Source organism: Numida meleagris, chromosome 5, assembly GCF_002078875.1.
Source record: "Numida meleagris isolate 19003 breed g44 Domestic line chromosome 5, NumMel1.0, whole genome shotgun sequence".
Taxonomy (NCBI): domain Eukaryota; kingdom Metazoa; phylum Chordata; class Aves; order Galliformes; family Numididae; genus Numida; species Numida meleagris.
Window position 1 is genome coordinate 15,550,843 of NC_034413.1, and position 13,013 is coordinate 15,563,855.

Consider the following 13,013-nt stretch of genomic DNA (forward strand, 5'->3'; position numbering starts at 1 on the left):
CAGTTAATGATGACAGCATTAAAGATCCTAATGAGTGCCTCACTGTTGCTGTAAATTGATAAATATTTCACATACGGTAAGAATTTATAGAAGATTCTCGCCATTCACTAGTAATGTATGTCAAAATCATAAACTGAATATATAAGATTTTTTTTAAATGTTCAGTAGAAATATATATAAGTAAATATTTATATAATATATATATATAAGTAAATTCTGTACCTATCACTCTGTCACTGTGATCAGTAGAGAAGTTTTCAGTAGAAATACAGTCAGGATGGCATTTATTTATTATACATGCTTTTATAAATACTGTCTTACTCTCCTATCATATACATGTGAAACCAGAGTTACAAGCAGCTCACTACACAGTGGAGATGAAGAGTAAATCATTCCCTTTCTCAGACATGTTGTACTTTAAATAGCTGAAAAAGCTTGAAAATTCTGTAGTGTTTAAGTGTACCAGCCTAGTCTTCTAGTAAAGTACTGTATTTCAGGAATTTAAACTATGAACGATGCTTCTGACTTGTCCCAAGCCATTTGTTGTGTGGGTTACACAGTGAGGAACACAAGTACCTACTTCTGAAATAATGCAATGCTGTTCTTTTTTGTACGTGTGATGATTAGTAGGAGTAAATTGTGATGGTTATTCTTAATACTTGATGAACTGTATCCTTGTGTCACCTTGTTTTCACTCATTAAGCAGGAGGAGTTTTGCCTCTCCAATACTTTTGTAGCTCAATATTGTACCTTTGCTATGTTTAAGTAAAGTAGGATGAGAATGTTATGACAAAGCTTGGAGGTCTTCAGTAAAGGGTCCAAATATCTACGTTTTTCTTTACACTTCTAGGAAGTGATGTAAAGTAGGTAACTGAAACTTGAATGCTATGGCTATTATAAAAAGTCATGTATGCCGTGTTAATGTCTTGCTGCATTTGGCTGTGGGTCTTGTTTTACAAGGAGCTGTGTGAATGCATAGGAAGATTAAGAAAAAGTAATGAAGGTATATGTGCTCATAGATGAAGTGAGCTGTGGGATAGAAGGATACAGCATGCTATTAGTGACTATAATGCTAAGTAGCATTTCTGTGAGTGTGGGCTTTTTCTGTACAGGAGTAGTGCCCCTCAAAGAAAGAAAATACAGAGTTAGCCAATCAGGAGATTTAAAACAACAACAACAACAACAACACACATTAAAAAGTTTAATTGCAGTCACATAAGTTTGGCAAGTACAAACTGAGGGTGTGCAGAGTGATGAAAACCATCACGACTTCATTAATGGAATAGTATTTGCTTCTGTCTTGACTGGTCCTTACTTTTGCATTAGTTCTGAGAGAGACTGTGATTCTTAAAAATTGCCAGTTTGGTATCTGTTTAGTAATACTAAACTTTGAAAAGGAGCTGAACTTCTATCACTGCTTCACTTTCTGTTTTCAGATGATCTTTGACAAACAAATCTTCACAGACAGGTTTTGTTGGAGAAGAATATATTAGTACAGTTTGTAAAGTAATGTTTGGAATATAAAGACATGATTTTATAATGCATTTTAGAAATATTTCTCTGAAATTACTCATTTTCAGTAAAAAAAAAAAAAAGTACAGCACATTAGGCACAGTATTGCTTTTTCCTGTACTAGTGTTATATTAGGTTTAGATAGTTTACATAGACAAAATATTTTGGGGTTGATGAGACTTCTGTTATTAAAAGCATTTGAAAACTTTACCTTCCATGAGAATAGATTGTGATTTGCTACTGAGAAAATACGGGTCTGGAAATCATCTCTGTTTATTTTATACTACAGTAATGATCAATTAGATCCACATCCCCTCTATAAATCAGTTTGTTTTTTTTCAGTTTTGATGCCAACTCAAGTTCTTACCGTAGCACTGTTTGAACAAGAAAAGGTTCCTGCTTATTCTCAGAATAATGCTCCTGTGACAAAAAATGCCATCTAAAGACAGCGTACAGCATATCTGTAAAGTTTAGAGTATTTGAGACTTCAGAAAAATGTTATGCTACCACTGGAGTTTCATGGAAACATACAGTGCTCTCAAGGTTTTTCTGTCCTTCAGTGATAATTATTTAAAACTGTAGAGCAAACAAGAATTTTTGGTTGACGTTCACTGAAACAACATTACAAATTCTTCTCCCTCAAGTACATTCATACTCCATTATGTATGTGAAACCTCGGTGCTGTTAATTAAAAACAAATCTGTACTCAGCTCTCCTGCAGCTATTCAAGAAGCACTAATTCTTACTAAGATTAACATTTTGAAAAGTTTTAAAAATCATAAATTGGGCATGTGTAATTACAGGTAAATATCAAAGTATTTTAAAAATTGCTGTGGTGATATGGAAGAAAAGCTTATAATAGGAATCTAAATTTTATTCTTCATTTTGAGAGGGTAAGCTTATGCAGTGTAATTGAGTGTAATACAACTGCAATTTATAAAAATAATTGCATGGAGCAGGATGACTATGAATTCTGGTAAGGAAGCTATTGTATATACAAAGTTTGGTTGAAGCTAAAGCAAAATAAATCTCATGGATGACTAAACCATAGTCCCTGGGTCTGTAACAATCCCCAGAGAATAAGGAAAGTTAATTTAAAATATTTTTGTTCTTCTGGTCTTAAGCCAGATGCCTTAAATTCTGAAAATCAAGCCTCAAGTGACATTCCATTCCAGTGGGAAAAGAAAGGAGAATATATACTCCAGTCTTCCACTCACATTTACTTTATTAATAACTAAGAACTATAATTTAAATGCTGAACTAATGCTCTGTCATTCCCATTCTCACACCCTTGTTCCCACTCTCATTTGGTCACACTCACTTGCTCTCGTTCTCTCTCTGCTAAAGCAAGCATGTTTACTTTAAAAACGTCTTTAACTGCTTAAGGAATTAGACCTTTTGAAAACTGCAGAACATTAGATTATCTATTTTGTAGATGTTGTGGAAGTAGAATTGAATTGGAAATACAATTAATGAATGATCGTTCCTTGTTTAGATCTTGAAATTGGCTTTCATAACTCTATTTGGAGACAGAGAAAGAAACTTGTGAATTTTAACCTGTTTGAAACATTACCATCATTTCATTGTTTAAGCTGATTTGAATGAAACTAAAATCTCTTCTGGTAACAATTATTTAATGTAGTTTTATTCTGGTATACATGTCTTAATAGAGTATGGCAATTAGTGTATATTAGGTATCCACCATAAAATTTGGGTCATATGTAAAGTGAAAATATGCCACGAAGATCGAACATGCTGTTCTGCAAGGTGCTTATGTAGTTTATTCATAGAATCCTAGAATGGCTTGGGTTGGAAGAGACTTTACAGATCATCTAGATGCTGACAATGAGGAAAAGAGGAAATTATTTATGTTGGGCACAGTGTTATATATTATCTGTTTACAGCTGTTGTCTTCACAACTTAAGCTCTGTAATAGTTTAGATGTATTGTATCAGTGCTGCAGTTTTCCTAAGCAGCTAATGACTAGGGAAAGGAGGATAGTGTAGAAGGTGCTGTCTTCAGCATGGCAACATCAGTACAATTGCTTCATTATACTGCACTGGATCACTGCAATTGCTTACTTTCAGGAGAAAAAAAAACCAAACAACAACAACAACAACAACAAAACCCACAATCAAAGAACTAAAAATTTACAAGATACCTCCCAACCCCTTTCTTTTAGGATTATTATTAGATGGTCACTGTGAGCAGTAATGAATGAGCACTCACTTTTTATCAGCAAATTAAGATAAATCTGTTATTTAAAAATTTGAGTTCTGATTGTCAATATTCTGTTCTAACTTCAGGCAAGGAATGATGCCTTTTCTATTTCTAGGTAATTTTTTATTTTTATTTAAAAAAAAAAAAAAACCAAAGTGGAAAATGCCTCTTTATAGAACAAAGTTATTTTGTTTCATGAAATCATGTTCCGTAGCCTGACCTAAAAGTCTATTAAACAATTCAGTCATGAAAACTCTGAGAATTTCCTGGCCCCTAAATACTATCCAAAATAATCTTATAATTATTCATGTGACCCCATGAACCCAACAGCTGAAGTACAAGCAAACAAATAGGCATGGATTCAGTGTCTGCAAAATTAGAAAATGAGAACTGGATTTCCTGTGCTAAGGAAAATGCTTCAAGTTGCTCTTCTATGAGCTGTATGGCATGGTTACAGATAGGTAAATTTATAGCTGTCGCAATATACTTGTGGATCTTTTTCATCAGTACCAGTTGTAACTGGGTTTAAATGAAAATATTTAAAGAAACTGTAAAGTTCTGTGGTTCTTCTCATTTATGTAATGATTATGTTTTTGATACATTATAAATCTAAACTGTATAGTGTTTCTGCTAGATTTGGAAAGATCTGCCTTTCAATATAAATGCACGTTGTACATTACAGTAAAATCCCAATATCAGTGTTTCTTTGATAGAAATAGTAATAGTGAGCATATGAACTTGAGGATGGTTCTATCAAGTGTAATTTAATATTTTAGTAATTGAATTATTAATTATAAAGCTGTACGGGAAAGAAATTGATATGTATGTCTATATCTTTTTAGTAACTGCATAACTAATTTTTGAAGTAACAGTTTTTAAATGCTGTGTCTCAGTACACTGAGGAACTCCTCAAGGATTTTGAGTGCAGTTGTTTTCTACTTGCTCTCATAGCTGTATGCATTTAATAAAGTTGATATTAGATACTGCTCATGTTTACTTTGAGTTTGAGACCTTTTTAAGAAATTCTAAGCAATTATTTTTGTGATTTGGATGCAATATCACACAATATATAGAAACTAAATAAGCTGATGCTGTGAACTTAAACCCCTACCATTGATTATGTTTTGACTTTTAATATCAGAGACACAAAAATATCATAGACTGCTTTCTGAGTCAATTGTGAAGTATACATATTACTCAAAAACCACAATTAAAGCCAAATTTTGCAGAAGTAGTTCTAGCTACCTTTGGCAAATGGGTAAGCTTTCAGGGAGAAAGGCTGTCTTCAACAGCCATCTTCTTTAGGTTTTCTATTTCTTTCTTTGCCTTAAGATGGTATTTCTGATAGATCTGTAACTTTTCTCATTACTGTGGGTTAGCCCTCAAACTTACTGCTGCTTTGTAGTTTGGAAACATGCAACTAAGCTCATCTTCTAAAGTTGTTTGAACAGTTCACACGTGTGTGAGTGCGGTTATTTTTAAGTGTTTGAGTTCTGTGGAAGCCCGTACTGAAACAGGAAGATTACTTTTAATAAGGTACAAACACTTATGGAATTCTTCCTGTGTCTGATGTGTGGTTTTGTTGTTTATTTTGTTTTATTTGAAAGAGAATCTAGGCACATACGGAATAGTTACTGAAAAACAGACATGAGAAATGGGCTGCTCAGCTCCCTTGGTGAGCCGAAGGGTGAGTTCCTCCGTGCTGGATGCTCACCATTCATCTGTCTTCAGCGTGCCTATCACACTGTCAGCGCGTGGGGAATGAAAAGGATGCAAATGATGCTTATTTGACTTAAATAATTTAATTAGTTCAGTAATTTAAATGTACTTTTTTTAAAAGAATAAGCTCTTAAGGATTTATGAAATACATTTTTAGTGGCTTCTGTTAGTGTTTCTTGTTGTTTTCCTTCTGCATTTGAGGAGCTCAGAGATCCTATTTTAACAGATACATCCCATTATAGTTTGCTGTTCCAAAGATGTACAATGAGAGGTGGAATTAACAATGAAAACGTGTCTTTCTTGAGCTGAAATTATTAAATCATGGCACATTTAGTATTCAAATATCTAAGTGGTTTTACTATGAGTGTGATGTCAGCTGTCTTTCTGACAAGTTTTAATCTTAGTTACTGTCTACTTTGGATAATGTACTTAGCTACAGTAAAATGCTCTACTGAAATGTTAACCTTTGAGTGTTTTTCTTCTTTTAAATACTTTTTATATCAAATCTAAGAAATTCTATTTGGACAGAATATATTTGGTTTTAATCAGTAATGGTATCAATAGTCTTATGATATAAGAAAGGCAGTGTTATTTTGGAAGCAAAAGTATGTGCAGCACTCATATGTTTGTGTTAAAATCTCAGACAGTTTGGAAAGAAATTCTATTCTACATGTTCAGGTATTCAAAGACGTGAACCACATCAGACTTGGAAAACTTTCCAGTAAAAAAAGGAGTGTGTTACCCTCATGGTTAATTTAAAAATAAATTTGAAATACCAATGATGTTTAAACACAGTATATTTAATTAATTTAGCTACTAAGGCAGCAGGTTGTATACGTTGTACTTTGCTGATAGAAAGTTGGAAGAAGTAAATAAGCACTCATTTAAAGAAGCAAAAGAGAATACTGACTGCAAGAAGAATTAAAGGGCAGAAAAGCTAGCACATTTAACTCAGAAAACCGATTTGAGAAGTAGAAAAATAGAAAAATTACAATTCAGACTGAAGAAGTAACAAGAACTTCGCAATTAAATAGCAGATATCAAGAAAGTTATTTTCATGTATACTTGTGTCAACAGAAATATAAATAGAGATGGCTGATTGGAAACTTGTAGCCTTTCCTGGTTAAGGTTAGAGAAATCTCTCTTACTGATAAAGATGTTGTTTCATGTGAACCACAAGGCTGTGGTTTTTTTGATCTCATCCTTTCAGTTCCTTTTGGTCAGACTGAGCTTTCAAGTGCTTGTAGGCAGTCTTTTGAATGTCAGTTAATTGAAGTGTGTTTTGTCAGCCTCTGCTTTACATCTGAAGCTGACTGTTCTGATGAGTAGAACCTGCCATGAGAAGTAACAAACACTATTTTACTGCTCCTTCTGCGTAGATCTGAGGATTCAGGAGTGGGACTTTCTGGGAGTGGAGATGTGGGGGTAGATTTGTGCCCCTTCTGAATCACACTGTTTCTGTTTTCATCCAGATCTGTAAGGTTAATTTTTAAGATCTCTGTCTGTACTTGTTCCATATTAATATACTATGGGGAGAAGTACTGAAAACTACTGAAGTCATTATTGTTTCTTGAAGATCATCAGAGTTTAATCACTCTGTGAGGTAACAGCTGCCCATGAGATGATAATTTACTTTTAATGTTTATCCCATTGCTGTTAAGGAGGTCATCTTAATACCATCCTTCCTTTGACTTTTTAAACAACTAGTAGTGTTGTCTTAATGAATTCCAGTATTATTAACAGCAACTAAGATTTATCAAAAGTGAAAGCAACAGCTTGTTAGAGGTTTGGTCCTGGTTGTCAAGATTTAATTAAAGCCAGCTCTCAAGTATACTTGGGTTAAAACTGTATCACCATTTTCTTAGGATTAGTAATGAAAAGATTTCCCTACTACAGCACTGGTAATATACCAGAACTGAAAGGGGATGGCTGACATAATTTCTGAAAAATGTTATGTTCAAGGTTTGCCTCTGCAAGATACTTTGTTAAAGTCATTTCTGCTCCTTGAAATGATCTCATCCTTAACAGGATGCAATTCATAAGAAATATTGGCTGGTGAGGCAATGCACATTCAGTAATGGCAATTGAAGCGGCAGAAAGTTCACAGAACCTCAGTTAATGAATATTTAATATTTGAGCACATCTGTGCTTGTTCACTGTTGGAAACCTTCCAGCTGCCATCAGCACTGCTCCCTGTGTTACCAGGATGAACTCATCTCTTTCCATGTGTGTCATCTGCTGTTCTGTGCTGCATTGCCTGGTTCCATCTTACTGTGTAAAATTTAGTACACAGCAGAATTGCTGCTGAGTAAGTGAGCATTATTGCTCAACGGCATGGTACTGTATCCTGTGCTCTCACCTGAAGGTCCACATCTTCTTAATCACTGAAGAGAGAAATAGTTTGAAAGACCTTTGAGAACAGACATTGCAACAGAGGTGTGCACAAGACAATTGCTGGGCTGGTGACTGAAGGGAATCGGTCACTGCAGTATTTAAGTTGTTAGAACTGAAAGCTTATACAGGAAAGCAAAGGAAGGCATCTCTGCCTCCATAACACTTGTCATTGTTAGAAAAACAGGATTCTGTCCTGTGCCATGAATGAATTATAACTTGTAGTGAGTATGCTGAAGTGAGCATTGATTCCTGTGATGGAGATGTGTCTGAAGGCCATTATTCCTCTCCTGTGATGTTTTCTTTCTTCCCTTCAGAGGAATAAAGGGACTGGTACAGATGCTGCTGCCCACACCTTCTCTGTCAGCCATAAGCACGCAGCCCGGGGAGGGCATTTCCCTTTTGGCTCAGTAGATCTATCCCAGTCTTTCTACTGTTCTCAGAGCTGTTCCTGGTTTTCTTCTTAGTCTTCCAGACAAATATGAACAACACATATGAACTACACCACTCTGAGCATGCCTGAGACACCCTATGGAGAGCAGTGCACTTGTCAAGTGCTGGGCAAAATAGATGTGTTACGGATTGTTGTGTGTATAAGACATTTTGAGCAAGGTCTTCTGTTTGCTTTCCCCTTCCAGCTGAGCCGACAGTATTCCCAGTATGTTATGAGGTACTTTTCAGATTGTACCACTGCACTGTATTCTAGGCATTTTTTCAAATACAAAACAGCATTTCAGCAGTCCAGAGATATTTTAAGGAATTTTTCCATTACGAAAATTAGCATCTCAGCAGTCAAGATACTCTGTTTAGGCACCATGTGAAAAAGCATAGAGATAGCAAGATATGAGAAAATTAAGATGTAGAGAACACTGTTAACCCCTGATGTTCTGAATGATCGTTAATCAAGCACATGTATTTCACTGAAGGGTGAAATTCAAATACATTTCCAAAACTGTTGAGTATGAAGAAGTGTCATGATATGTAATGCTTTTAAAAATCATTTAAAAAACAAATCTGAGATAGTTGTTAATAGTTTAAGAATGTTGCCTGCTTGCCAGAAAAGGATGGATTGTGAAATTCTGGGAGAAGATTTGCAAGGATTTTTGAGCTTGATCCCAACTCGCAAACTGTAATTGCTTCCACACGGCTTTTCTGTATTTGCCCCAGTACACCTAGGGAGAAACTCTGCAACAGTGTGTCATAACAAACGGGAAATCAAAGTAGCTTGGGATAGATAGTGAATCTTATACAACAGTGATAGGCAGTATAATTAACTGAAGCTCCTGGTTGACCTTTTTGTCATCATCCAAATCATCTTGAATAGTAAGTTAAATGTGGAGTTTGGTTGATCATAGTTTTTATCTTTTTTTTTTTTTTTATCTTTATCTATCTGTCTTGTACGATACCAGAGCGATGTGAGACGTGTACCCAAAAATTTGAGCGGCTCTTGTGATGTGTGCTTGTTTGGTCACAAGCCGTAGAAGCTGAGTGCCAGCAAGAAGGTGCTGAGTAGGCAGTCTGAATCTTTAACTTTCACTCTAAACACTGAAAAATACTTAATAAATAAATAAAAAAGCTCAAGTTAGTTCAATTTCTCAAAAGTGTTTCTGAAAACATCCCATGGTGGCTGGTATGAACAAGATCAGTGAGTAGAACTGTCTTCTTTTCATTGTTCACAGCATCATCATTGTCAAACACAGTAACACTCTTTACCTCTGAATCGACCACATAGCTGGGATAAGGGCCCTTACATGTCTTTTTGAGAATATGAGTACATGATAGAAATACGGATACATATACTATTCTAGACAAAATGGACATAACACAAAATGCATTGAGTATTAAATATATTTTTGGTTTCGTCTTTGATAATTTAATCAAAAATTGTTGCAGCAGCTTCATCTTTTGGGCAATCTACTAATAACAGATTTCCTTCTTCCTGCAAGTCAGAAAAGCATATATACTAAATGCGTAGCACCCTTGTTTTTCTCCTATGAAAAGCAGGCGAGGATGGCCAGTCTTCTGATGTTTCCCAGTGCGGGGTATTGGCAGTGATACACATTTTAGCTCAGTGTCTCCTGCTGTTACTTTCTTTACATTTAAATTATAACTTTGTAGCTGGAAGTCTTTGACATCTATGTCTGATACATAGTAGCACAAAACTTCTGTGCCAAAGCAGACTCATGGTACAAAATTGTCTGAAGTATAAAGCCACCATTTTGTTAATTGAAAAAAAAAATGTTTGCATCTATATGCAATTTTGCCAAAGATTGGACCTTTTTCAGGGGAAGTTTATAATAAAGTTTTTATAGACTTTTTTTTTAATTTGCATGTGAAATGTTTGCTTTTAGGTATGTCTTTAATCTGCATTTTCTTGTAAATTAAAGAAAACGTATTTCACGATTTTATTTGGTGCTTTTAACAATAATAGAAAATATGATAAAACATTTTGTCCTGTAATTTTTAAAATTTTCTTTTTTTTTTTTTTTGCCCTTGCTATTACAATCATCTGTCTGCACTGAATCTGATTCTTTGCTGTCTTCTTAACCAAATCTTGTCGTGAATTTCTCTGCAGAAATGCCTGAGCATTAACACAGAACAGAGAGGAAATTGATGAAGGAAGCTTAGTAACTAGATTCTTTCTTACTGGAAGCAATAAGCACGAGCAAGCAAATAGGCCTGCCCAGAAGTGGGATCTCTTGTGAACACAGTGCTGAGAAAGGAGTAATTCATCTTGAACTAGCTTAGGTCAGAGAGCTGCAGTGATTTTCTAGAGCTGGCCTACAGATTGCCAGCCTTGTGTCTTTGTACCTAGATTTTACTCAAACAAAACAATTGTAAATGAAACATAGAGAATTGATTGTATAAAATGGTATGATTCACTTCTGGTTATGCATAGCAGAGAATATTTTTGAAAGTATGACTTTGAGGAAAAACAATGTCAGTGATGATTCTGTATTGGCTTAGAAGTCTGTATGAGTTGGCATGACCTGACTTTAAATCCCAAACCAGTGGCAGACTTTTCTTTCCTAGATTGGTCTGATTTTCAGTGTTTCTTCAGCTCTGACAGCTGTCAGTGTCTGTGAAATCAATCAATCATCACCTGTGAAAATCAAGTCATTAACAACTTAGTATTGTACTGTATGGAGAGTAATGAAGGGAGTGATTCTCTCAAAGTGAGGTAGATCACAGAATGCATATTAAAATCATTTTGCTCAAAATGGCTTTTGTAGCTGAAAAAAATGTTCCTCAGGCTATGGCCTCACTCTTCTTTTAGACAGAATAATGTTGAATGGTATATTGAGGTTAATGGAGTGAGCACTTTTACAGGTAAGAATGTCAGGAAAAGCAATTTATTAATGGAAATTTCATTAGGAAACTTCCCAATTAAAATAAAAGCATATTTCAAAAGGTGATAATAGTGAGAAAGAGCGGTGATCTTGAAACTAATCAGTGCGGATATAGTCATAACCCAAATGAGGTAAGCGTTGGAAAACCTAAGACTCTTCAGAAAATGATCTATCAGCATCACCCTTCTTGAGTTTCATTAAATGCTGCAGTGTGACGTTGACATGCAATTTTGGAAGACATAAAGCTGAAGTATTGACAAAGTGCATTAGTGCATTAGTACCTCTTTCTTTTTGATATCCTGAGCAAATTCTCATTATAGTAATCGTATTTTTTCTTTCAGCCACTCTCCACTCCACCCAGTTTCATTTTGTGTTCCTTTCTTTCTGACTCAAATAGTTTTTTTCCCAGCAGATTGATATCTGCTATAGAGTCCTGCTGTTGTAGAATAAATACATACAAAAGCTTATAGGATTGTCCTTGGACGTGGAATAGTTTTATTCTGAAAATCCTGCCATCCCAAAACAAAAAATCACTATCAGAATTCATTCATTTTGATGATTTTTTTCTAGGAACAGAAGAAATTTTAAGAGCAGCTATTCCAGTATTACTAATTTTGTTTAGGCTTTTCTGTTCTGTAAAACTTTCATACTTACAGAAGAGACATTTAAATGATCTTTCAGCCATGCTGTCCTGAGAGTTATTACTTGGTAGTGTACCATTCTGGTTTACAGGCATTTAAAATGGCTTTACAAAAGAAGGAATCACGTTGCAGGAATGCTGCATAAGGGCTGAAGGCAGCCCTTCCATCATAGAAGATTCTGTAGCTAAAAACTTAAGAGTAAATCTTCAGTGCATGGTCAAGAAATCGGGACTTGGGAGCATAATTCCAGCTGAGCATATGCATACCTCTTCCATTTCTGTGCTTCATTTTGATAATTCCAGATATACTGGTGAATGTTTTACAGAAACATTTTGCACAGGTACATGTCAGAAACAATGCAATGAACTGTTAAGCCCTTCTTTAGAGGACCATTTTCTATTATTTTTTGTAGCATGATAGCAATAAGCATGATTGTGCATGGCTGTTCTTCATGCTCCATTTTTTGGACAAACGTATTTTTTATTACAATAATAAAGTTAGATAAATTGAGCTTGTTTTCTAATACATGGGAATCTTAATTCCAGTTTCTGGAGCTCATATGTGCTGAGCAGCTGCTAGATGTTTGTCATTAGATGATGCTAGATGATTACATGCCCCTGAAGTTCTAGGCAAAATATCTGAAGTAGAAACAAATGCAAAAAGAAAAACAGCAAAAAACATTACAATAAACGGGAAGAGATACATATAACTTTAAGTAAGAAATCACAACAATTACTTTTGGGAGCTTCTACATTCAGTATTTCCATGCATGAACCCTAGCTTGATCTTGGGGAATATCTGTGTTAAACTGCACGGCTGATAATGTTTATGGTATTTAGGTTTCTGCTACTTTTATGTAGTAAACTTACAGCAATATGTGGAGAAAAGGAGGTAACAATTTGCAATTGCAGTGGTGATTATTCAGAAGAAAAGACTATAAGAGAAAATGCTGAACGATGTCGAGGCCATCATTAAGTTCCTTGTTCTTATAGTTATTTTTGAAGCATATCTTAACAAAATATGTCTGCTGTCACTCTAAAGAAATGTTATTGCCTGAAGGTTATCAATAAGTTAACTTGCAGATACCATTTTAAATTACTAGAAGCAAAGCTGAGTTTCGTAAGGTTCTGATGATTTATTAGCTACATTATTAACATCTGAAAGTTCTATTTTGTTTCCA

The 13,013-nt window shown here is 34.9% G+C and overlaps 1 protein-coding gene across 2 annotated transcripts in view; it reads left to right on the top strand.

Moving 5' to 3' along the window:
• Positions 1-13,013, top strand: part of PLCE1 (phospholipase C epsilon 1) — a 150,736-nt gene that overhangs the window by 47,891 nt on the left and 89,832 nt on the right. The window lies entirely within an intron of this gene.